Here is a 22,460-nt window from a genome sequence, read left to right as displayed (position 1 = left end):
TCTCTCAGCCTAACCTACATCACAGGGTTGTTGTGAAAGAGAAACTCAAGTATGTAGTACACTGCTCTGGGCTCCTTGGAGGAAGAGCGGGATATAAATGTAAAATAATAATAATAATAATAATAATAATTAATGGTGATGATGAACTGGTTGTCCAGGTGGAGGTGGTCCATTTGGTCCCCACAAATTGTTGTGGTAGTCTAACAAATGGTGGGGCCTTGGTGTACAGCCTTTGTGTGGTTCATGCAATTGGCACCTCTATGCAAATCATCACGTTGGTTGGAGACTACCAAACGTATGAACCAGGCGGTGGCACTCTTACCCCTGGACTTCAGGGCTGAAGTCCAGGGCCTCCATACCCCCTGGGAGCCTCCCAATCCTCTTTGGTCTGCCCTGGGTGGTGTTGTCACCGCTGGCCCACACGGCGCCAAGTGTGTGAGAGTGATTGTGACCTGTGCTGGGTGCTTTAAAGACTGAGGGGGGAGTGGGGAAAGAAATATGTGGGATGGGAATGTGTTATGTTGCATGCTGAAATGTTTCTGCTACTGCATAAGTTGCATGTTGAAATGTTTTTGCTACTGCATTTTTGCATATACTGTTTATATTCTTACATTTTTGTGAGTTCAGTTGCTGTTTGTGCCTTCAAGAACCCATGTGTTTAAAATACTGTGTTTATCACAGTGCGTGTAAGGGCATAATGCTTAACTTGCAGTAGGCGGGGGGAGCTCCAGCGGGGGCCCCTCCAAAGGCCTTCTATCTATCTATCTATCTATCTATCTATCTATCTATCTATTTTATTTGATTTCTATACCTCCTGTCAAAAAATGGCTCAGGGCGGTTTACACAGAGAAATGATAGATAAATAAGATGGATCCCTGTCCAGATCCAGGCTCCAACATTACCTGAGTGCACCTCTGGAACCAGGTTTTGATACCTGGTTGTTGAATGTCTGAATTAACTCCACTGGCAAGTGATGTATTTAATGTAATTTGAAAAAGAGATGGAAGTTGCTTGGCACTGCAGTGATCAAGAGACAAACGTTTGTATACTGATCGGCTCCTTGCCAATGCGTGCTTCGTGTCGGTATCAGAAAAAAACCATGGGTGGGGGAGGGCACAGAAGGGCAAAATACATTTCAGGGGAGAACAAGTTTTGTCCCCCATATGCTAGATTTCTGGAGAAGAAAGTTAGGTTTTTGAAAAAGAAATAATGGTACATTTCTCATTAATGCTTCCATCCTAAATATAAATGGAAGTGAGTCTCATGGGGAACTGCTTTTTATATATATTGACAGTATATAAGGTAAAGTGTGCCGTTGAGTTGGTGTCGACTTCTGGTGACCACAGAGCCCAGTGGTTGTCTTTGGTAGAATACAAGAAGGGTTGACCATTGCCATCTCCCACGCAGTGTGAGATGATGCCTTTCAGCATCTTCCTATATCGCTGCTGCATACACTCTGAATATGTTAAAAGTGCCTTTCCTTCGAGGTACTGCAGGGGTCCAGCATTGGGGGTGGAGGAGCTGTTTAATTGGTGGTACTCCCCACCCACCCCGAACCCCCTCTGGTGCCATCCTTGTTGTGAGTATAGAACCAGGGGAGAATCATTGTTCCAGATTAATGAATCTGGGCTGTATAGTTGTGAATGAAAGTAATTGCCGTTGGGATGATGAGAATTGTAGTCGGACAACAGGTTAGTCGTTGAGAGCCACAGGTTGGACACCTTGCCTTAGCATATACTACCACTGTCTGGCACATCTTTATTTGTTGGTTTTTACATTTATATCCTGCTGTTCCCCCAAGGAGCCCAGAGTGGTCTACATCCTCAGAATAATCCTGTGAGGTAGCTTGGGTTGAGACTGGTCCAGAGTCACTCAGCAGTGAGTTTCCTGGCTGAACAGGGATCTGAACTCGGGCCTCCCCAGTCTTAGACCAGCATTCCAACAGGAAGCAGCCCCCACCATGCTCTCAGCCTTCACTGCTCCCGATTAAGGCTGTGAGCAGCACAGGAGGGGGAGAGAGCAAAATGATCAACGTGTCAGCGGGACGTCTGTTCCCGCTTTGGCTGGTGTATCCAAGTACACCATCTTTTAAGGATGATGTGTGGATGAGACTTGCTTTGTAGCTGGGTTCAGATGTCTATAGACTCATACATGCTTTTGTGTGAATGACTGTACCTGCATTCATTTTAAAAGTGAGCCTCAGTACAGGTCCCTCAAATGCACGATACAGAAAGGAAGTGTATTGCTGTAGCTGTGTACAGTATGGCCTGTGATAGTACACAGATTGTATAAATGTTGAGTATACTGTGTGAATGGGACTGTTGACTAGAAGTGAAGGAAGATAGAAGGCAGATCTTTTGGAAATCCTCCCAAGTGGCCAGAAATCCATTCCTAGCTAGATTTCCTTTTGTAGAGTGCAGTCGATTTCCCCGTCTTTTGTTTTCATGCAGAGCCTTTCCCACTGAAGTGGCAAGCCCAAAGTTCAAGCGAAAATCCCGGGAGGGCCCGCTTGACATTTTCCCTGGCATGAGAATATTAAAAAGTCATCGAGTCCTCCCTTCTGCTGTAAAGTGAAGCCATCTTGCTCCCATCTTGTCCTCAAGCTGCCCACCATAACATATGAATCTATGGAGCTGCCATTGGCGTAATGATCCCGGTATTGTTTTCTGTGGCTGACAGCAGCTCTCTAAGCTCTTGGTCTAAGATCTTTCCCAGCCTTGCTGCCTAAGATATTTCAACTGGAAGTGCCAGGAACTGGTCTCAACCACTGAGTGATGGCCCCATCCCACAAGCCGAGAGCAGGTGTGCTGCAGAAAGGTGCTCACCCAGCAGATAGTTGCAGATGACTCCTGCAAATGAGCCAACCAAGTCACGTGCCACAGGGGAAGCCAGAAACCGTTTTTTAAGTGTTTGGCGGCTGTATCCTTGAAGGATCTTGCTGTCCAGCCCCCACTGCAAGGGCTTCTCGGGTTCTCTCAGATTATTTATGTCTTGTTTATCAGAGTCAAGTGGCCAAGGCCGTAACTTGGGGATAGGGCCAAAAAACAGTTTCACGTGGCTGGTTATTTGGCTTTGATGTGACCCCTCTGGGCTGTTGGTGGCTCTTGCTGGTAAGGTGCAACAGTCCCTGGAAACTGAATCGGGGAAGGAGAAGGTTCCCATTAGCATATATCTTGAGAAGAGGGTAGGAATAAAGGTTCTGTGTTTCTCTTTGTGGTCAGTAGTGCAACTCCATGGGGGCTTAGTTTGAGCTGACTTTAGCTCTGGAAGGAATGTTTCAAGGCCAAACTCAACGCTTAATATTTCTCATGGAGTTAGAGCATGTGCAGAGGGCTCCCCCCCAGTATTTGGTAATCAGTGTTAGAAATAGGGGAAGGCCTTGCATGTCAGGGGATGTGACTTCTAGGCAGGCTTGTGCATCAGCACAAGGGCGGTTTGGGGCAGTATACAAATAAGTTAGATAAATAAATAAGCAACTCTCACCTTGGGGCAGGCAGTACACATTTCACTGGTGTTTTAGAGAGGGCAATTGTATTTCTCCCTTCTGTTCTGTACTTAAAGTGTGACAGTCATAGCTGCCCTGATTTTATGAAGATGTGCAGAAAGTATTATTATTTCAAAACATACTTTTGAAACGCTTGCTCAATACATAGAGAAATCTGACAAATAAGCAACGTCCTTACACATTATCTGCCCTGTTTTGCTTAAGAATGGTCTCCTGAAAGAAAATCATCAGGTTCTTGAAAGAAGATTCTTGTGACAAGAACTTAAGGAGCATAGATCACATTTTCCTTATGTTGTGCTCTCAAGAAAAACCACAGAGAGCCTGTGATTGCTCCCATAAAGTGAGTATTCTCAGGCGATATCTTTGGACTTCTATATGAAAAAAACCCTTGCCTCAGGAAGGCCCCAAAGCCCCATTTCCATCTTTGCTTCCCTACACATTGACCTCTGATTGTAACCCCATCTTTCATTTTCCCTCCCACTTACCTCATATCCCACCCTCCTGGGCACTGCTGTCTCACCACACTGTGGAAGGGTGCCTGTGGCCAACGAGCATCACACATATCTTTTGTCTCCTCTGCCATGCCATCCAATTGGGACCGTTTCGATTTTTCAGGGGTTAGGGAAAGATCAGACTTAAGAGAGTCTGATCAGACTAACAGAGAAACAATATCCTTTTCAGTCAGAGCCATAAGCCCTGTTTAGACATTATTGTATAGTGTTCAGATGTCTGAGTCAGTACCGGTGGCTCAGCAGGGAAGTAACTTGCCTAGCAAGCAAGAGGTTTCTGGTTTGAATCCCCACTGGTATGTATCCCAGACTATGGGAAACGCCTGTATCGGGCAGCAGCGATATAGGAAGATGCTGAAAGGCATCATCTCACACTGCGTGAGAGGAGGCAAAGGTAAACCCCTTCTGTGTTCTGCCAAAGACAACCACAGGGCTCTGTGGCTGCCGGGAGTCGACACTGACTCAACAGTGCAACTTTACCTTTACAGATGTCTGAACACTGGTTACATGCTTTTGTGTGAAGAACTGTACCTGTGTTCATCTTAAAAGTGAACCTGGGTACCGGCCCCTTAGATGTGTGGTTCAGATAGAAAGTGTACTGCTCTATCTGTGTTCAACATAATGTGTGAATAACTCTACCTGTGTACAGATTTGTACCTGCGTATACTGTGAAAGGCATCATCGCATACTGCACGGGAAGAGGCAATGGTAAACCCCTCCTGTATTCTACAAAAGACAACCACAGGGCTCTGTGGGCGCCAGGAGTAGACACTGACTTGACAGCACACTTTATCTTTCCTTTACACTGTATATTTGGCATACAGGTATATATACTTGTCTATGCCCAAACTCCCTTTTGGAATATATGTGCTTGTGAAAAGGCATCTATTGAGGTCTGTGTCTTTCGTAGTCAACGGTGGGATGTTATCAACATGTACAATTCCCATAAGGATGTACAATTCCCATAAGGATATACATGCCCGTGTATTGCTGAGTCCAATCATGTAGCCCGGTTCTGCAGCTGAAATACTTTTTTAATGGGGAAGTTAATTCAAACCTTCAAAAAACAAACAAACAAACAGAAAAAACACCCCTAGGGTGTGTATAATTTTTGCATTGAAATTTTAGGTGTCCCCCCCCCCTGCATAACTTACAGAAAATGCAATACAATAATACAGTCTTGATAGCACATTCAATATCCATCCCCCAAGGCTCTCGTTTCTTTGTTTCCTCCCCCTCCCCTTTGTTACCTCCTCCCCACCCCCATCTCTCTCCACCCTGTATTGTCCATAAGTTTGCCAAAAGAGTCCCTGAGCGAACGGGAATCAGGAAGACAAGAAAAGGGGATTTATATTCTAATCTGAAGTATGTTTGCTTCATTTACAATTATGGATTTAGGAGAACTGGGGGAGAAGTCAGAAACATGGTGCAAAATATTAATTTGGGCAAGTTTTAATATATTGTCTAAAACATATTGGCCAGAATTAAACATGTGACGTCGTCTTATATTTCGTCAGACCATTGATCTATTTAGCTTGGGGCCATCTAATCTGACTAGTTTGGCTCTCCAGGGTGTCAGGCAGACAGCCCTGTTATCCGAGATCCTTTAGTGGAGATTTCATGCGATTTTATGCTTGCAGGGTATGTGTTCAACCCTGAGCTAAGAGCCCTCCATAGGGTGGTTTTGTTTTGTTACTAATTGTCCCTCAAAACAATATTTTGAAATGAAATCCAAAATGCAGACAGCCTAAACATTGCTGAACTTGGAATTTGGATGGAATTTCCTTTTCACCTCCCTTGTCTTCCCTATCTCAGTGGCAGCTCTCTCGGGTCTTGGGCAGAGCAGAGGTCTTTGCCGGCTTTACCGTGTAAGATGTGAACTGGCAACGCAAGCCATTTCCAGTTCACATCTTACATGAAAGCCATGTGCTATACCTCTCAGAGGGCATGTCCCTTTTTGTCCCATAAAGGCAATCCTCTTGATGTAAGTGGCCTCTCCTGTTTATCTGCTCCTGGACCACCCCGATCTGTAGGGTATTAACCTGTGGAAGGGTGTACTGGGCATTCAGATGGAGGTGCTGTGGTAGGTGTGTTTCTCTCTCAAAGCAGCCTTTTAATTGTTCTTGCGTCACAGTTGCTTCTTCTCCAGAATAGGTTGCTGTCACCCGAGACCCGCCTCTTTGCTCCTTGCAGCCTATTTTAAGCGCTGATTGCTCTGGTGCTATTAATACAGGGTGTGTGGGCTGCGTTCCAACCCTCCCGCCCCCTCCTTGCGAGGCCTTTCTCGTGCACCTTGGAGAAGAAAGAATTAGCTGTCTTTCAGCCTGTGGTGTATGTAAAACGAACCTGAACTTGAGGAGCCTTATTGTGCCCCAATTGTTTTTATAAAAACTGGGGTGGGGGAGAACCCTCCCCTCCCCTTAGTGCTCTCAGTGAACCCACAATGAAAGGAAGATCTGGCAAGGTTTGCAAGGTGCCTTCGCTTAATGGCTCAGTCAGCTAAAAGCCCTTTTTGTTGAATCTAGATTGCGATCCAGTATGATGAGGTGGCTAGAACGTTGGCCATGGACCAGAGAGATCTGGGTTCAAATTCTACTCATTTGCCAAGCTCCCTGGGTGACCTCGAGGCAATCGCTATCTCTTGTCCAGCCTATGTTAAAGGGTGAGGATGGGTTAATCCTCCATATGCAGCCTTGAGGCTTTTGGAGGAGGGTGGACCCATAGATCTGGAAGGCATGAAAAGATCCCCAGGGCTACCCATTCACTGACCCTTTCCCAGTTGACCCCAGAGAGGAAGTATCTCACTACCCACTCTGTTTTAGACCTATGCATCAGGCTCTTTGTGTTCTTGTTGTACAAATGAAAAACAGTGGCTGGAAGGTGATGATTTTCCCCAGAGCCATCCACCTAATGGTTCAGTGGGGAAATGACTTGCCTAGCGCGCAAGAGGTTGCTGGTTCGAATCCCCGCTGGTATGGGAAACACCTATATTGGGCAGCAGCAATATGGGAAGGTGCTGAAAGGCATCATCTCATACTGTGTGGGAGGAGGCAATGGTAAACCCTTCCTGTATTCTACCAAAGAAAACCACAGGGCTCTGTGGTCGCCAGGAGTCGACACCGACTCGAGGGCACAACTTTCCCTTTACCCACTGAAACTAGCCAGGATTTGACTTCCAGGTTCCATTCTGCATCCTCTTGGCTCCTTCCTGAAAGCTTTCCAAGCAACACTTAGAACTGAACCCGTAGAAAATGATGCTTGCATTGAAATTAGACCAGCTACCAAAAGGGAGCCCAATCACAGACCCTTTGGAGCCCTTCTGGAAGGCACACAGCGAGGCAGTCTCTGGCAAGTAACCAAGAGGAAGAGTGTTGCACATTGATGGTCTGTCCCCAAGGACACCTGTCTGCATGCCTCCACTGTACAGGTGTGATGCATGGATGGGCTAATTAAACGGCAGTGAAACAAAAGGCCAGGCATTGCTTTGCTGCCACTGTCGTCACTGCACTGACTGACGCATGTGACGTCTGTCTGGAAGTGACAGCTGAAGTCCTGTGACAGATCCCTACCGGCAGATTTTGGGGGAGACCATGCCCCCCCCCCCGCTCAAGGAGGCAGCTCTGTGGAAAGGATGGCAGGCAGCGGACAGAGGGTGCCACTTCAGCGAGGCTTCACAGGTGGCTGGCAAAGTGTTTGGGGCATTAAACATGAATGCAGCTCTTCTTTCCAGCTGGGTCCTCCATTGAATTTCAAATGAGCCTTTGGCGTGCGAATACGGTTCTGCCATGGGAGAGACGCTCTCAGCAGATCCCAGAGGTTGTAGTGGGGTGCCGGGGAGAAGGTGGTGGGCCACACACACACACCCTTTTCTTATTTCGTTTCTACCTGCCTGATTCTGCGGGGCTTGCATGGAGTTCCCTGCCCCTCTGTCTCTTTGCTCCTTCTTGCTTGGGTCTCAGGGCACTCCCCCTGCCCGACCCATCCCGGAGAGGAATGCAGATGGGGGAGCAGAGGAGGCGCTTGGGCAGGGCAGGTGCAAATTTCCCCCAACTGTGGGTCTCTCAAATTAATTCCTCTCAATAGCAAATCAGCTTGTTGGGACTTTGGAGATTAAAGCCTGGCAGGACTTGTCGCTTTAATCTCTGGACGCTAATTGGCCAAGGAAGCAAAGAATGCTCTTATTCTAGAGGGCCTCTTGCTTTGATGAGGGAGACGGAGGGGTGCCCCATTTAGTAAAATCATATGAGGGAGGCAGTAACTGCAACTCTTGAAAACTTGTGTTCAGACCATCAATATCACCTTATTCACTTTCACTTTTGTGCCTCGCTGTCCCACTGCTAATTTTCAGTGAATTTATGAAGCTGCCTTTTCCTGAGTCAGACCCCTGACTCATCTAGCCCAGTATCATCTGCTCTGATTGGCAACAATTCTCCCAAGCTTTTCTCCCAGCCTTGTTTGGAAAGCCTTTATACTGGTGGCCGGTGGCAGAACCTGGGACCTTCAGTATGCAAAGCTTGTTTTCTTTCCTGGAACTTTGGCCCCTTCAGTCACATATCCGTTTTCCATTCATGCCTGCATCTCCCTCCCGGAATTGTTGCTGATATTTTTATTTTATGTTTGTGCCATTGCCTCCAGGCACCCTCTAGCGAATTGGGTGCTTAGCACATAGAATTCCTGGGTGCATCCTTGGGAGAGGACCATGGAACTAGCAGGATTTAGCTTCTGGTGCAGGGGAACTAGAAGAAACAAATCAAGGTGTGTCTTACAGGCCTGCTCAACTTAGGCCTCCCAGCTGTTTTTGGACTACAACTCCCATAATCCCCAGCCACAGTGGCCAATAGTCAGGGATTATGGGAGTTGTAGGCCGACATCTGTAGGAGGGCCTAAGTTGAGCAGCCCTGAATGGGCACACATGTGCAATGACACAAGTTAAGCATGAAAAACAGAGGAAAGGTTCTGGCAGTTGTGTGGTGGGATGGTGAGTGCAGTCAGACAGTGGCTGGAATTTGAGGTTTCTAGCCCGCCCAGGAATGTTTGTACCTCTTGAAACTGAGTGATGATTTATAGATTATGGTTGATAGCTTATGTATTATTATTTATTTTATTTATTTATTTTTATTATTTATTTTTTACATTTCTATCCTGCTCTTCCTCCAAGGAGCCCAGAGCGGTGTACTACATACTTAAGTTTCTCCTCACAACAACCCTGTGAAGTAGGTTAGGCTGAGAGAGAAGTGACTGGCCCAGAGTCACCTAGCTAGCAAGTATCATGGCTGAATGGTGATTTGAACTCGGGTCTCCCCGGTCCTAGTCCAGCACTCTAACCACTACACCACGCTGGCTATAATTATGATTTATAGATCATCATCAGTGCACAAGACTCTTGCCTAAGACTATAAGAATTGCTCTGGCAGATCACACCAAAGTCCAATAGCAGCCAGATAGCTCTAGGACAGGGATTCTCAACATGTGGGTACCCAGATGTAATTGGACTTCAACTCCCATAATTCCCAACCAAAGGCCACTGGGGCTGGGGATTATGGGAGTTGAAGTCCAAGAACATCTGGGGACCCACACGTTGAGAAACCCTGCTCTAGGAGGTTTCCAAGCAGGGCAGGTAGGTGGCAGCCTTTCCTGCCTTGTGTGATGCCAGTATCTGATATTCAGTGGTATACTGCCTTTGAACATGGAGGCTTCATTGAGTTATCATGCCTAATAGATCAATGTTCTGCAAACCTGTTCAGCCCTTTTTTCAGAGTCATGAAAGCTGAATGGATTGTGGACACACTGGCGAAAAAGGAGAGGGAGGTGAGAAGCAAAGTAAGAAGAGACAAGCTTTTGTGTGAGAAAACGCATTAAGCTGCTTTATACTGAGTCAGACTCTTGGTCTATTTAAGGGAGCGTTGTCTGCCCTGCCTGGCAGCAGCTCTCCTGGGCGGCAGACAAGGGTCTTTTGCAGCCCTACCAGGAGAAGCCAGGGATCGATCCTGGGACCTTCCATGGGCCAAGCATGTGCTCTGCCATTGAGCTACTGCCCCTTCCCAAAGAAAATCTGACATCAAGTGCCAAGCAGAAGAGATAGTGGCAGATCATAGGATGCGGGATGGGCCATCTTGCGCAATGATCAGTAGCAGGTGGTGTGGGGAATGGCAAAGCTGGGCACACCTTGAGATGTGTTACAGGCCAAAGCTTCCTGAAGGGTCTAATAGGAAGAAGGTGATTGTGATAAATTGTGTACTCTGCCTAGAGATACACATATCAGGAGATAGATAGATAGATAGATATATGAAGGAGGTGATTGTGATAGCAAAAGGATTCACACATGAAAAGGTGTTAAAAGAAAGTACAACTGTGAATAATATTTTGTTGTATTAAAATTTATATCCCACCTTTCTCTTACCGCTCTCAAAATGGTTAATAACATAAAGGGCTGGCCCTTTGGTGTGTGTAGGGAAGGATGCAGGCAGACTGTTGTGACTCGGTGATTACTTAAATGCACTTTGTATATGCTCAGAGGCAGTCTGATACTGCTTTGTATGCTTCAGGCCTGATCCCTGCCCCATTAATTGGGGTGGCCGTGAGGAGCAATGGAAATGCACTTTGCACGTGCTCAGAGCCACTCTCTTTTTCATTCTTACTTCTCACATGCTGGCCTGAGGTCCAGAACAGGATCCAAGGCTCTGATGAATCTCAACTAAAATTGAGTCTTTTGACGGCCAAGGAATGTATAGTTGCAGCTTGACCCCACTAGCACCTGTACCTGAGTGTCTTCCATGAAGGGCTGGTGAGAGGAGTGTCCCACTCTCTTATTTGAAGTTCTCCTTCCCAATTCAGCTTAGGGGTGAGAGGCTGCCTGTGCTCTTTGTGGAATAGAAAGGTCATAATTAAGGAAGCCACACTGCACATGCTCAGAAGCTTTCTTGATGATGACCTTGTATTGCCAGAACCCAGCCCTGACACAGAAACAGGTTTCGGGTCTAAGCCTGGTGAACCCTAACCTAAATTAAGCCTGCCTAGCTGATTCTGGGGTTGCTGGGCAGCCCTTTGGCCTGCTCTGTGGGAATTAAATGTGTTCCTTCTTTCCTGGCTTTGAGCGCTAATCTTCTTTTATTTATACTTCTCCTCCGTTCAAGCCAAAACACCTGCTTAGATTCCAAAGGCCGGAAAACTTATTCCTCTTGTGTAAACTTCCTGAGGAATGTCTTGCTGGATCGGGCCCTTCAGCTGTGCCTGGTGGTGAGGAAGTTGGAGGGGGGTGGTGGTCTCCCTTTAGGAAGTGGTTGAGTCAATTTCTGATTCTCCCCAGCCCCCGCCCCCCCCATCCATCCATCTGTTTACTGCATCAGGGAGGGAAAATGAAAGCCTTTCACAAACATTTGCGCTTTGCATATCAACCCGAGGCACCATCTGGGGTCGGGATAGCAGTCTGCTTTCTCTCCAAGGAGATCAGAGATATTCATAGCTGTCGGTCCCACAGTGAGATTGCAAAGTGTTCTGCAAAATCAGAAGTGCTTTATATGTTATGTGTTTGTATAGCCCTGTTGCTATCCATGGCACTTGTGGAGTTGTTCCTCCTTAAGGAACCTTCTCAGTCTTTTTCTCTTTGGACAAATGAATTGTTTGAAAGCACTGCAATTTGTTCAGCTCTCGGTCATCTTTAGTCACAAAGTATCTAGGAAACACTGATAAACAGGCTGGTTCGCGAGTATCAAGGTCCTGCCGGAGCACAGACAGATCCCAGAATAATGTATTGGGCACAGAATGGGCTTCTGGTCCAAATCTTCATTTTTATTATAAAATAAAATTCATGTTTCTAGCCCTCATGGCTGTCAGGATAGGACTGAGATCAGATGGGCAATGATCTGCTGGGATCTCAGAAGCCAAGGATACTGGAGTCTCCAGCATAGTTCTTTGCCCCTCCCTATGACTAGCCAAATTACCAAGTCACGTGTATTGCATTTACAAATGACTTGTGCATTTAGCCACAAGTCATTACATTGAAAGGTGCACTCTACAGGTAAGAACTGTTAACTTCAATACACAGTGAGCTATTTAGACCACAGCGCTTCCAAAACAATTGACAGCCTCTTTATTCAAAGCTTTTTCCTGTTTTTGTTGTTGTTCCTGCTGCTGCTAAGGCAAAAAGGGCCACTCTGTGTGTAATCTTTATATATCTTAACCCAATTGCAGCCTGCAAATAATGTCAGTTGTAGAACAAAGATAGAAGGAGGAAGGGGAGCGAAAGAGTTTGGAGCATAGGATGGTTAGTATAACTGAATCCTTCCGATGGTTAGGACCAAGGAGTCTAAAACGCGCGCGAGTCGGAGGCTGGCACGAAAGCCCGTGGCGCAATGAAGGTGAGGGCGGCGCGCGCCGGCTGAGGTGGGATCCCGAGGCCGCCGAGCGGAGGGCGCACCACCGGCCCGTCTCGCCCACCCCGTCAGGGAGGTGGAGCATGAGCACGCGTGCTAGGACCCGAAAGATGGTGAACTATGCCTGGGCAGGGCGAAGCCAGAGGAAACTCTGGTGGAGGTCCGTAGCGGTCCTGACGTGCAAAGATAGAAGATGTGACAGGAATGTCCCTCATAGCCAGGGGTAGGCAGCCTTGGTCCCCAGCTGTTCTTTATTGTGGCTGGGGATGATGGGAGTTGTAGTTTAGCTGGAGAGCCAAGGTTGCCCTGCTCCCTACTCCAGGCCCATCACCCAGCACAGCACTGAGTGCATCTCACCTTCCACTTGCCCAGCACCCCAGGCACAATATGGGCAGGCCACAGGAATTGGATGTATCTTCAACTAGCCAAACCAGGATAGGGTTATTTATTTATCTCCCTCGCCCCATACAGACTCTTTTTATTTTGCAGTATTATATTACTTTTCAACCATAATGCTTCTTAGAGCAGTTCACAAGAATGGTTTACAGGCAGATAATATGGCCTTTGCGATGACCGACCAGGAATAGCAGGTACTATTGATGGTATCGTGTCACTCTTGACTCTGCTCTCCTGAAAGGTGGGGGTGGTAAGTGGGGGTGTTGCGTTGGGCTGGCAGATGTTCTTCAGAGTCCTCTTTTCAGTCCATCAGGTGTTCCTGCTGCTGCTGCTGTGACAGATGCTATCACTGACTTCCAGTCTGCAGAACGTAAAGAACAGATTATGCAGAATGATCTGTTTTGCATAATTTATACAGGTTGCAGGATTCCGTTTTCCGTGGTGCAGAACTTAGATTGCTTGGGTGCAGAGCTTCATAAAGCCCTGACTCAGCATTAATGCACATTTGGCCAGAGCCAACATAGTTCCTACACTAAATGGGGCTCTGTTTGTTTACTTGTTTAGTGCAGACACGTATGGCAGCTGAGGCCAAATAATAATAATAATAATTTGATTTCTATACCACCCTTCCAAAAATGGCTCAGGGCGGTTTACAAAGAAGAAGGAAGGCGTTGAGCTAGGGTGGAAGAAGTCAAGTGAGCGGGATAGAGACATTGAGAGGGTGCAGAGACTCAAAGAGAACTCCTTCTCCAGTGTTTGGAGTGCCCCCATCTCCTCTCTAGTTCTGAACTCTCAGCATCTTCTTGTAAGTTTCCATAACCTTGTTTCAAATGAAGAGCAATGAGTCAAACGGAGACCTTGAATTCCTGGGATGTTCTGACAGTTTGTAAACTCAATACAGTTCCCTGTCTGAATGTTAAAACTTCTGGACACATGAGCCTAATTGAAAGGAATGTGCAGATTTAATTTATTTCCATGGGGCCTGTGCAGGAGAACTTCCTGGTAGATTGTCGCCTCCCCCCCCCCACATCATTAGGCCAGTGTTTGTAGTGTGTTTTCTCCCTCTTTCTTTTAAACCAACTGCATTTGCAACCAGCTTGAGAATTGGGCTAACTTTATAGCAACATAGAAAGCTGCCTTATACAATCAGACAGTTAGTTCATCTAGCTCAATATTGTCTATACTGACTGGCTGCGGCTTTCCAGGGTTTCCAAACAGGAGTCTTCCACAGTCCTGCCAGGAGATACCAGGGATTAAATCTGGGACCTTCTGCATGCAAAATGAATGCTCTGTTCACGCAGCTATGGCTGCAATCCTGAATTCTGCAAGAAAAAGAATTCTGTGCAAACTTTCATTCTCATACGTGGAAGATATCTGCCGTGCTGGATCCACCATCCAGCCCAGCATTCTGTTTCTAACAAAGGTCAGCCAGGTGCCCTTGGAAAACTTGCAAGCTTGTTGTAATAGTAATAGCCATCCTTTGTCCTCAGAAGATGGCACTCAAGGAGTACCAGTGTGGTGCAGTGGTCAGAATGTTGGACTAAGATTGGGGAAACCTGGTTTCAAATCCCCACAGCCTTGAAGCTCAACAGGTGACTTTTGGCTGGGCACTTTCTCCCATCCTACTCTACCTCACAGCATGGTTGTTGTTGAGTGGATAAAATGGGTGGGAGGAAAACCATGTACACTGCCCTGAGCTCCTTGGGGGAAGGATGGGATATACAGTACGTGCAATTAATGATAATATTACTTGGCGGTATGGACATTCTATATAATTATGGCTTACAGGTGTTCATATATCTGTCAGTAAACTTGTTTTGTGTCTTCAGTACGTGTCTAGTTGGTTCAGTGGTTAGATTTCATACAAGACAGCTTCTTGCATCTTTCCAAGACCTGCCACATTCAGTATCATGGGCCAAGATGAGGCTCTGGCCTTTTCGGCAGATTCGGTGCACCATTTCAGGTGGCAGAGCAGGAGAAAGAGATGTGTGACCCACTGGGACATACTTGGGTCCGCAAGGAAGTTCTCCTGTGCGAGCCCCATGGACACAGAATGTGAGCTGCAAAAGAGCACAGCCTGTGCTTCTTCCTAAGCAAATTCTGCGTGATCTCTGAAAGAGAAGCTTTCACCAGATATATTTTCAGTTTCCTCCAAATATGATGTTCTGTAGAATGTTTGAATTTTTTTCCTCTCGTCACCCCCACGTTCCTTCATATCTCTTGAGGCTACCCAGCACTGCAGCCAGTGGCAGTGGTCACTAAACTGTTTTGGATTGGATGTGGCACTTTGGGGCTTTTCTATGACCCTCCACTACCTCTTAAAGGCACTTCTGGCTGTCATGAGCTCTCTCTCTGTATGGCCATGTTGGACCATCTTGGGAAGAGGAGCCCGGTTCTTTACTTCATGGGTGCTCCTTCTGTGTGCCTGGGATGAATCATCTGCCTAAAGCTCCTTCATCTCTCTCTCTCCTGCTTCTGTATCTTCCTGACAGGCTGCTTTGTAAACCTGGATTGCTAGTTGTTGTTTGTCTCCGACACCCCATAATATCTTGAGAAATTTGTACGTTTGAAGGATTGGGATGCTCTTTGAAGAACAAGAGCGGGTGAGCCTGGCTTACACGGGAATTCCTGTCTGAATAGGCATGTATAGTGGTGAGTTTCTCAAAAGGGAGATGCCATTTAAACTTCCAAATCTTTCTGCATCATTTACATCACACATACTTCCCAGGCCTTCTGATCTGGAAGCTTTGTTTGCTTTCTTCCTAGATGAATTGAGGATTGACTGCTGGTCTGCACTAGGGGTGAGGTAGTCCGCACCTTGTCAGAGAACTCTTGTGCTTTATTATGCCTTCACACAACAATCCAAGGATGAACTCCTGGCATTGAAAACAGATTCTGGTGTTAATCTGAGCCCAGGTTCAGGACAGCTTAAAATCCATGGGAAGTGGGTGCAGCAGGGCAGGGCATCATTTATAACTATTGCACCAGGGCAGAAACTTTGGTCCACACCTGTCCACCTTTCCCATCCCCATCCACCCCCTTCCCTCAATCCCGTCACTTGGAATTATCACCCTCCCCCTCCCATCCCAACGCCCTGGTCTATGTCAGTTTAGGAACCATCATTTTCCCCTCCTTCCTGTGGTAACCTTAGAGACGGTACATTATGTAACTGTGATGACTGACTCATCTCCTCCACCCACCCCCTCTCTGGTACTTTTTTGTCTGTGCCCAGCTCCGGGTTGTACCATCCCCCTGCCTTTCTTAGGATCCACTTGTATCTCCAGGTGGTCCAAAAAAGTGGCAGCAACTTCAGCCTCCGTAGCACCAACTTCTTGTTGCAGGGCAAAGAGTCCCTTCGAACCCCACCTTTGTCCATTCATGGTGTTTTCCATGCTCAGGGAGTGAGATACAAGGAAGGGCCCCCTCTCACACACCCCACACACTGGGGAGGAGAAAAAAAAATCATATTCTGCTCCAGGCTCTCAGGTTCTAAGGTCAGAACGGAAACCTCAAATTATTTTTCATATCAAGGCGTGGCCCAGAGATGTCTGTCTTATTACTGACAAGATTGCCTCTGATCCCATGCAGAGTTCTTTCACCTTACCCACTGAGCAGCTGCCTTTCCCTCCAGCACATCTGAAAATAAGAGGAAGACCACCACCACTCTCTCCACACCTGTTATATTTCTGAGTTGGCAACTGAAGGGGGTGGTTGGATGGGCACATATTACTACTTAACAATCTATAAATTTGGCCCACAACCATGCAGTCCTGACTTTTGGCCTACACATACTTTCCAGCAGATCTTCACAACTGTCAGGTCAAGTGAAAGGGCAGGGGATGCCGGATGTGGCACTGGAGTGGAATGAATTCACTTGCAGCTATCCAAGGAAAAGACACCACTGCTGCATGCTGGGATGAGGTGCTCTGAGTTTGGCTCAGCATTTTGAGAAGCGGACATCGGGTGTGACGCTCAGCCAGGAGTGCCTTTTCCCGCTGCCCATTGTTGGGCTGAGGAGCAGAAGGGACAGTCACAGGTGTGTGAGGGAAGGGGTGGGAGTGGAGCCCTCTCCTGAGGCGAGATGGCATGTCGGCCACCTCAGGCCGCAGATCTTAAATGCCATGAAAAGCAGCAGAGCGGGAAATAGAGAGATGGGACCCCTGAGGCACAGGTCACAGGGGAGTGAGGTCACCTTCCAGTAGGCCGCCCTTTCTGCCTCCACACAGGTGCCACCCTCTCTCCCTCTGCAAACTTCATTGCCTGCCCATACAGCTCTCCTGGACCCCAGGAAGAGCGATCTATTGCTTTTGTGTTCCAGAGCGCCTTTCCCAGGCCTGGCAGAGAGAAATGGCATCTCGGTGGATTGGCATCCAGCCCTGAGCTAGCCGCAGTTATGGCAGTTTGAAAAATTTAGGAAGGCTAGCAGTCCTCTAAACAAACATGCTTGTCCCTTCTAGTACTCCTCAGTGCTAACTCCCCAGCAACAGGTCCTCTATTTAATGGACACCCTCACCCCACCCCTGCCAGCTCAGGGTCCTGTAGTTTCCTGGCAGTGAGCTTTACCAGCTTCCATTGGGCCTGGCTATGCTGTGTGTGTGATGGGAGTTGACACTACCTTTTAGGCCAGGAGCCAACTTTGTCCTTTTGCCTGTTGATCATAGCTAAGGGAAGGGGGCAGATTTCATTCTATAGAACACTTTCAATGTGCAAAATACTTCATCTATATATATATATAGAGAGAGAGAGAGGAGCCAGTGTGGTATAGTGGTTAGAGTGCTGGACTAGGACTGGGGAGACCCGAGTTCAAATCCCCATTCAGCCATGACACTTGCTGGGTGACTTTGAGCCAGTCACTTCTCTCTCAGCCTAACCTACTTCACAGGGTTGAGCTGCTGCCGGGGGGAAATGGTGGCCGTGGCGAGGAGGCAGCCGCAGCAGACCCAGCTGCGGTGAGGCAGCCGCGGCATTGGCCTGCACATCCCCCCGGGTCAGGAGGCGGCAGCAGGAGGCAGGAGAAAACGTGAGCGGTGTGTGGGGCGGGGGGAGACAGAAGCAGGCCGGGCAGGCGTCAGACGCCCACCAGAAGACAGGGAGAAGGAGCTGAAGTGGGAGGGGGAGAGTCGAACTCGGGGCACAGACGCTATGTGCCTGGTCAGCTAGTATGTTTTATTGTGTTTGGACCCTCACAACATTCACATGAGGTGTCAGTTACTACCATTCCCCTTTTACAGATGAAGAAACTGAGGCTGATAGTCAAAGAAAGTTGCTTACAGCTACAGTAGAGGCAAATAGCAATAGCAATAGCACTTACATTTATATACCGCTCTATAGCCGGAGCTCTCTAAGCGGTTTACAATGATTTTAGCATATTGCCCCCAACATTCTGGGTACTCATTTTACCGGCCTCGGAAGGATGGAAGGCTGAGTCAACCTTGAGCCCCTGGTCAGGATCGAACTTGTAACCTTCTGGTTACAGGGCGGCAGTTTTACCACTGCGCCACCAGGGGCTCATTGACAGAGGAGAGTCTTGAATTCAAGCCTCACAGTTCCAAGCCCAAATCTACCAGCTTGGTCACAGACTCTCCTAACCATCCTGTTGCTTTCACGGTTGAGTTTATGACAGGGCAGACACTTCTCACCCTTTTAACTCATATTCATCCTGGCAGACTGGAGATGTTTCATATATATTACGATTGGAAATAGAAAATATGGGGTGGGAGTAGTAATTAGCACAAGATGCAAGGGTGTGATCATATGTAGGTGACATTATAGTGGTAGTTTTCAGATTGTGGGGCATACTCCCTGTTAAGGAGGGGCATAGAACTAAATGAAAGAAAAGAAGTGGGGAGGACGGAACACCACCAATGTAAACAAAAAGAAAGAAAATAGGAATGCAAGGTGCTGAAAACACTGTTCTGTTCGTAATAGATATTAATGCCTGACATGTTTTGAGTTGATAGCTCTTCTTCGGAGGCGAATGAATGCATTAAATGAATTAGAATGTGTACATAAATGCACACTTTTTATGTGACTGGAATATTTTTTGCATTGATTTTTAAAGATGGTACATACATTTAAGGATTTTTAAAGATGGCATCATGTAACCGGTTTTTAAGATATTGCATATTTTATGAAATCTTGTATGTTACGTTGCATTTTTAAACTGTGGTAGATAAGTTATCATTGTAATTCATTTAGAGTTGTCTCAGAGGAAGATCCATCAACCCAAAATGCATCAGGCATTAATATTTTTATTGGATTATTTCTGAATTTTAAAAAATTAACATTGTGGGTTCATTCTTTTCTTTTGGGAAGAGCATACGAACAGCCCAGCTGGAACAGGCCCGAGACCTATCTAGTCACACAGTGGCCCACCAGATGCCTCTGGGAAACCCACAGGCAAGAGGCAAGGACATGCCCCTTTCTTTTACTGTTGCTCCCCCACCCCAACTGGTATTCAGACAGAGGCATCGTGCCTCTGAAGCGGGAGGTGCTCCATAGACACTAGACTAGTAGCCAGTGATAGACCTGTCCTCCATGAATTTGTCTAAGCCCCCTTTAAAGCCATTCAAGCTGCTGGCTGTCACCACATCTTGTGGCAGAGAATTCCATAGATTGATTATGTGCTGTGTGGAAAAAGTACTTCCTTTTTGTCAGTTCTAAATTTCCTGACTGTCAGTTTCTTGGGATGACCCCTGGTTCTAGTGTTGTGAGACGGGGAGAAAAATTTCTCTCTGTCCATTCTCTTTAAAGGTAAAGTATGCCATCGAGTCGATGTTGACTGCTGGTGACCACAGAGCCCTGTGGTTTTTCTTTGTACACCTCTCTTATGTCTCCCCGTAGTTGCCTCTAGAAAAGAGCCCCAGATGCTGTAGCCTTGCCTCATAATGAAGGTGCTCCAGGCCCCTGATCATCTTGGTTGCCCTCTTCCACACCTTTTCCACTTCTACAATGTCCTCCTTAAGATAAAGATTCTTCTTGACTGCCTCTTGCCCCTGTGTTTCTGCTTTCTTCCTCCCCCCACTCCAGCTTCCCTTCACGCTGAGGGGCTTTGGTAAATAGGCAAGCCGGCTGGCACAGAGAAAATGGGGCGGCAGGGGGGGGGGGAGGCACCTGCCTCAGCCACTGAGCTCTCCCCGCTTCCCGCCCCAGTGCCCACCAGCTGCTACTGGCTTCACCCCAGCCTGATTTGGGAAGAGCTGGTGGCTTGTTCCTTCCAGGGGTGCTTCCCAGTGTTTGGTTTTCAGAGCGGTCAGAGGTATCTTGCTCTATTCTCCTCACTAATGCCAGTGCTGGATTAGTGCTGAGAACAGCAGGCTTCACGCACACAGCTGCATGCAAGGATTTCTGCATGCTCTGTTGTGGGGCAGGTAGTTGCTCCTGGGTTGGGGGCGTGGGAGTTCAAAAGGTTCAGGAGCCGTGGCAAGAACAGATAAGAGCAGGAGGCTGCTGAAGGTGCAGCCTGTTCATGTGGCTTGAATGGAGACTCTCCGACATTGCGAACAGGAGTGATCTGGTACATAATGGCAAAACAAACGCCTACAAGGGTCAGTTGTGCCTTGCCTCTATGGGACTTCTGAAGCCCTGGTGACTGAATCCCATTTCCCTTGATTGACTCCTGTATGTTACCTCTAGTTTCAGTATGCATTCGTTTGTCTTTTAATTTCTTTGCAAAACAGCTATATTCCCCTGCACTTGGGGTGTTTCTTGACTGGCTTTACTGCGGGTTTCCCAAAATCCTGATGCAAAAAGTGGATTTTTTTTTACCCCAGATAAATCCAGCTGTACTAATGTGCAGTGAAAAACCCGAATTGTGTGTGAAGTGCTCCCACATAGCTTGCAGGGTCTCCGGTAAATCTGCCCGATATGTGTGAATACACACCCTCCATTCTGAGGAGATGGGAACTAAAGGGCTTTAAAAGCCCTATGTGGAAAACTTCAAGGTAAATAACAAAAGAAAGCTGCAAATGAGTCCAAGCAAGCCAGTGGAAGGAGCCTTGCATGCTTTTTCCTTCCGCTAAGCTAGAGTGGCTGGCCACTGATGGAATCCAAGAAGCTGCCTGCCCCCCTCTTTGCCTGTAAGAACTCTGGTGCCACTGCTGCTGCACCGGAGGAGGAGGAGGAGGATCTTTTTGTCCTTAAAGAAGACAATGCCTGCAAGTACAATATGCAGACATGCTGCCTATTTTAATGATTTAAAAGTGCAATTGACAAGCTTTCCTTCATCTGCGCAGGATTTCTGGTGTTATTTCAAGGCAAAAAATTAAAAGTGAAATTGTCCTCGTTTTTGCATGGAAACTACAGTGGGGCGTCGCTAAGGAGAAATCCCTTCCGAGTCTCCGAATTCTTAAACTTTGTATAGTTCGCCTCTCCCCAGGCCCCCAAATGTGCACTGAATGGTAAACCACCATTCTGTAAAATCCATAAGAGCAGCTATGCCTGTTTTTGTTGTTTCTTTTCAATGTGTATTGTAAAGTAAAGTGTGCCGTCGAGTTGGTGTCGACTCCCGGTGACCACAAAGCCCTGTGGCTTTCTTTTGGTAGAATACAGGAGAGGTTTACCATTGCCATCTCCCTCAGAGTATGAGATGATGCTTTTCAACATCTTCCTATATCGCTGCTGCCCAATATAGGTGTTTCCCCATAGTCTGGGAAACATACCAGTCGGGATTCGAACTGGCAACCTCTGGCTTGCTAGGCAAGTCATTTCCCCACTGCACCATTGGAGGGACCTTCCCGTGGCCTGAGTTTTGGGACCAGCTTTTTAGAGGCCGAGCACAAGAGCATCTACATCTACAACATATACATCACACTGAGTATCTATAGGCATGTGCAGAGTTCCTTTCATGCATCGTTGATAAATTTATTGTGTGTTTGAAATATTTGGATCCTACTTAAAAAAAAAAACAAAGGTCAAAGCAGCTTACAAAATAATCTCATTAAAAATCACTGGCTGATATGCAGTGCAACTCTGGCCTTAGCCATTCTTTCCACTAGAAGTAACGCTGTGCAACTGCGGGCACACAATTTTAAGTAGTTGCACAGCTGCCCGCATGCACAACACCGCTTGGACTGCCCTGTCGTGTGCAGCAGCAACGGCCAATAGTTGTGTTGCACATCATGTTGGCCACTGTGAAACAAGCGCAATTAAACTAAAGATCAATTGACCAACACAATAACAAGAAAAACCACACAAGAGGCGAGAGCTGGGGCTAGAAAGAAGGGCTTCCTGATCTGAAGGCAAGATGCCCAGTAGACATCAGTCTGGGAGTGCTGTGCTGCCTTTGAGAAACTACCCGTCGAAGGTGGGAAGAATTGCCTTTTGTCCTCTCTCCTTTAGTCTCTGCATTATAGTAGGAAGTAAGGCCTTTGGAAGGAACTGGGTGGAGCCTACAGAATGGTGGGTACGGATTAGGCTAGTATCTTTGTAAAAATAGATTCCCTTGCTTTGCGGTTCCAGTTAACGAATTCCTCCCCCTTCCCCTCTTTCATCCTCAGGGCTATTCTTCATTCTATCCTGTCCCACCCCCCCAGCTTGGCCTCCCATCTGAACTATCAGGAAACATTGAATTGGGGGGAGGAAACAACAGAATGGTCGGATGTTCCTATATTTAGGAGCCGAAGTTGGGCTCTTAAGTTCCTGGCACCAGTTCTGGTCTTATCTAGCCCCTGCACCTTG

General features: G+C 47.1%; 1 protein-coding gene across 7 annotated transcripts in view; it reads left to right on the top strand.

Moving 5' to 3' along the window:
* LOC128331646 (inactive phospholipase C-like protein 2) overlaps nucleotides 1-22,460 on the top strand; it is a 48,015-nt gene that overhangs the window by 2,522 nt on the left and 23,033 nt on the right. Inside the window, exon 1 of one of the 7 annotated variants that reach the window (XM_053265285.1) lies at nucleotides 16,287-16,818. The exons of the other annotated variants lie outside the window; for them this stretch is intronic. The gene's annotated coding sequence lies outside the window, so the exon portion shown is untranslated. Of the gene's footprint in view, nucleotides 1-16,286; nucleotides 16,819-22,460 lie in introns of those variants that run through there. 7 annotated transcript variants of the gene reach the window in all.

The sequence above is a fragment of the Hemicordylus capensis genome, chromosome 6 (genome assembly GCF_027244095.1).
Source record: "Hemicordylus capensis ecotype Gifberg chromosome 6, rHemCap1.1.pri, whole genome shotgun sequence".
In the NCBI taxonomy this organism is placed as follows: Eukaryota; Metazoa; Chordata; class Lepidosauria; order Squamata; family Cordylidae; genus Hemicordylus; species Hemicordylus capensis.
Note: the sequence above shows the minus strand (reverse complement) of the source record. Positions and strands in the feature narration are given on the sequence as shown.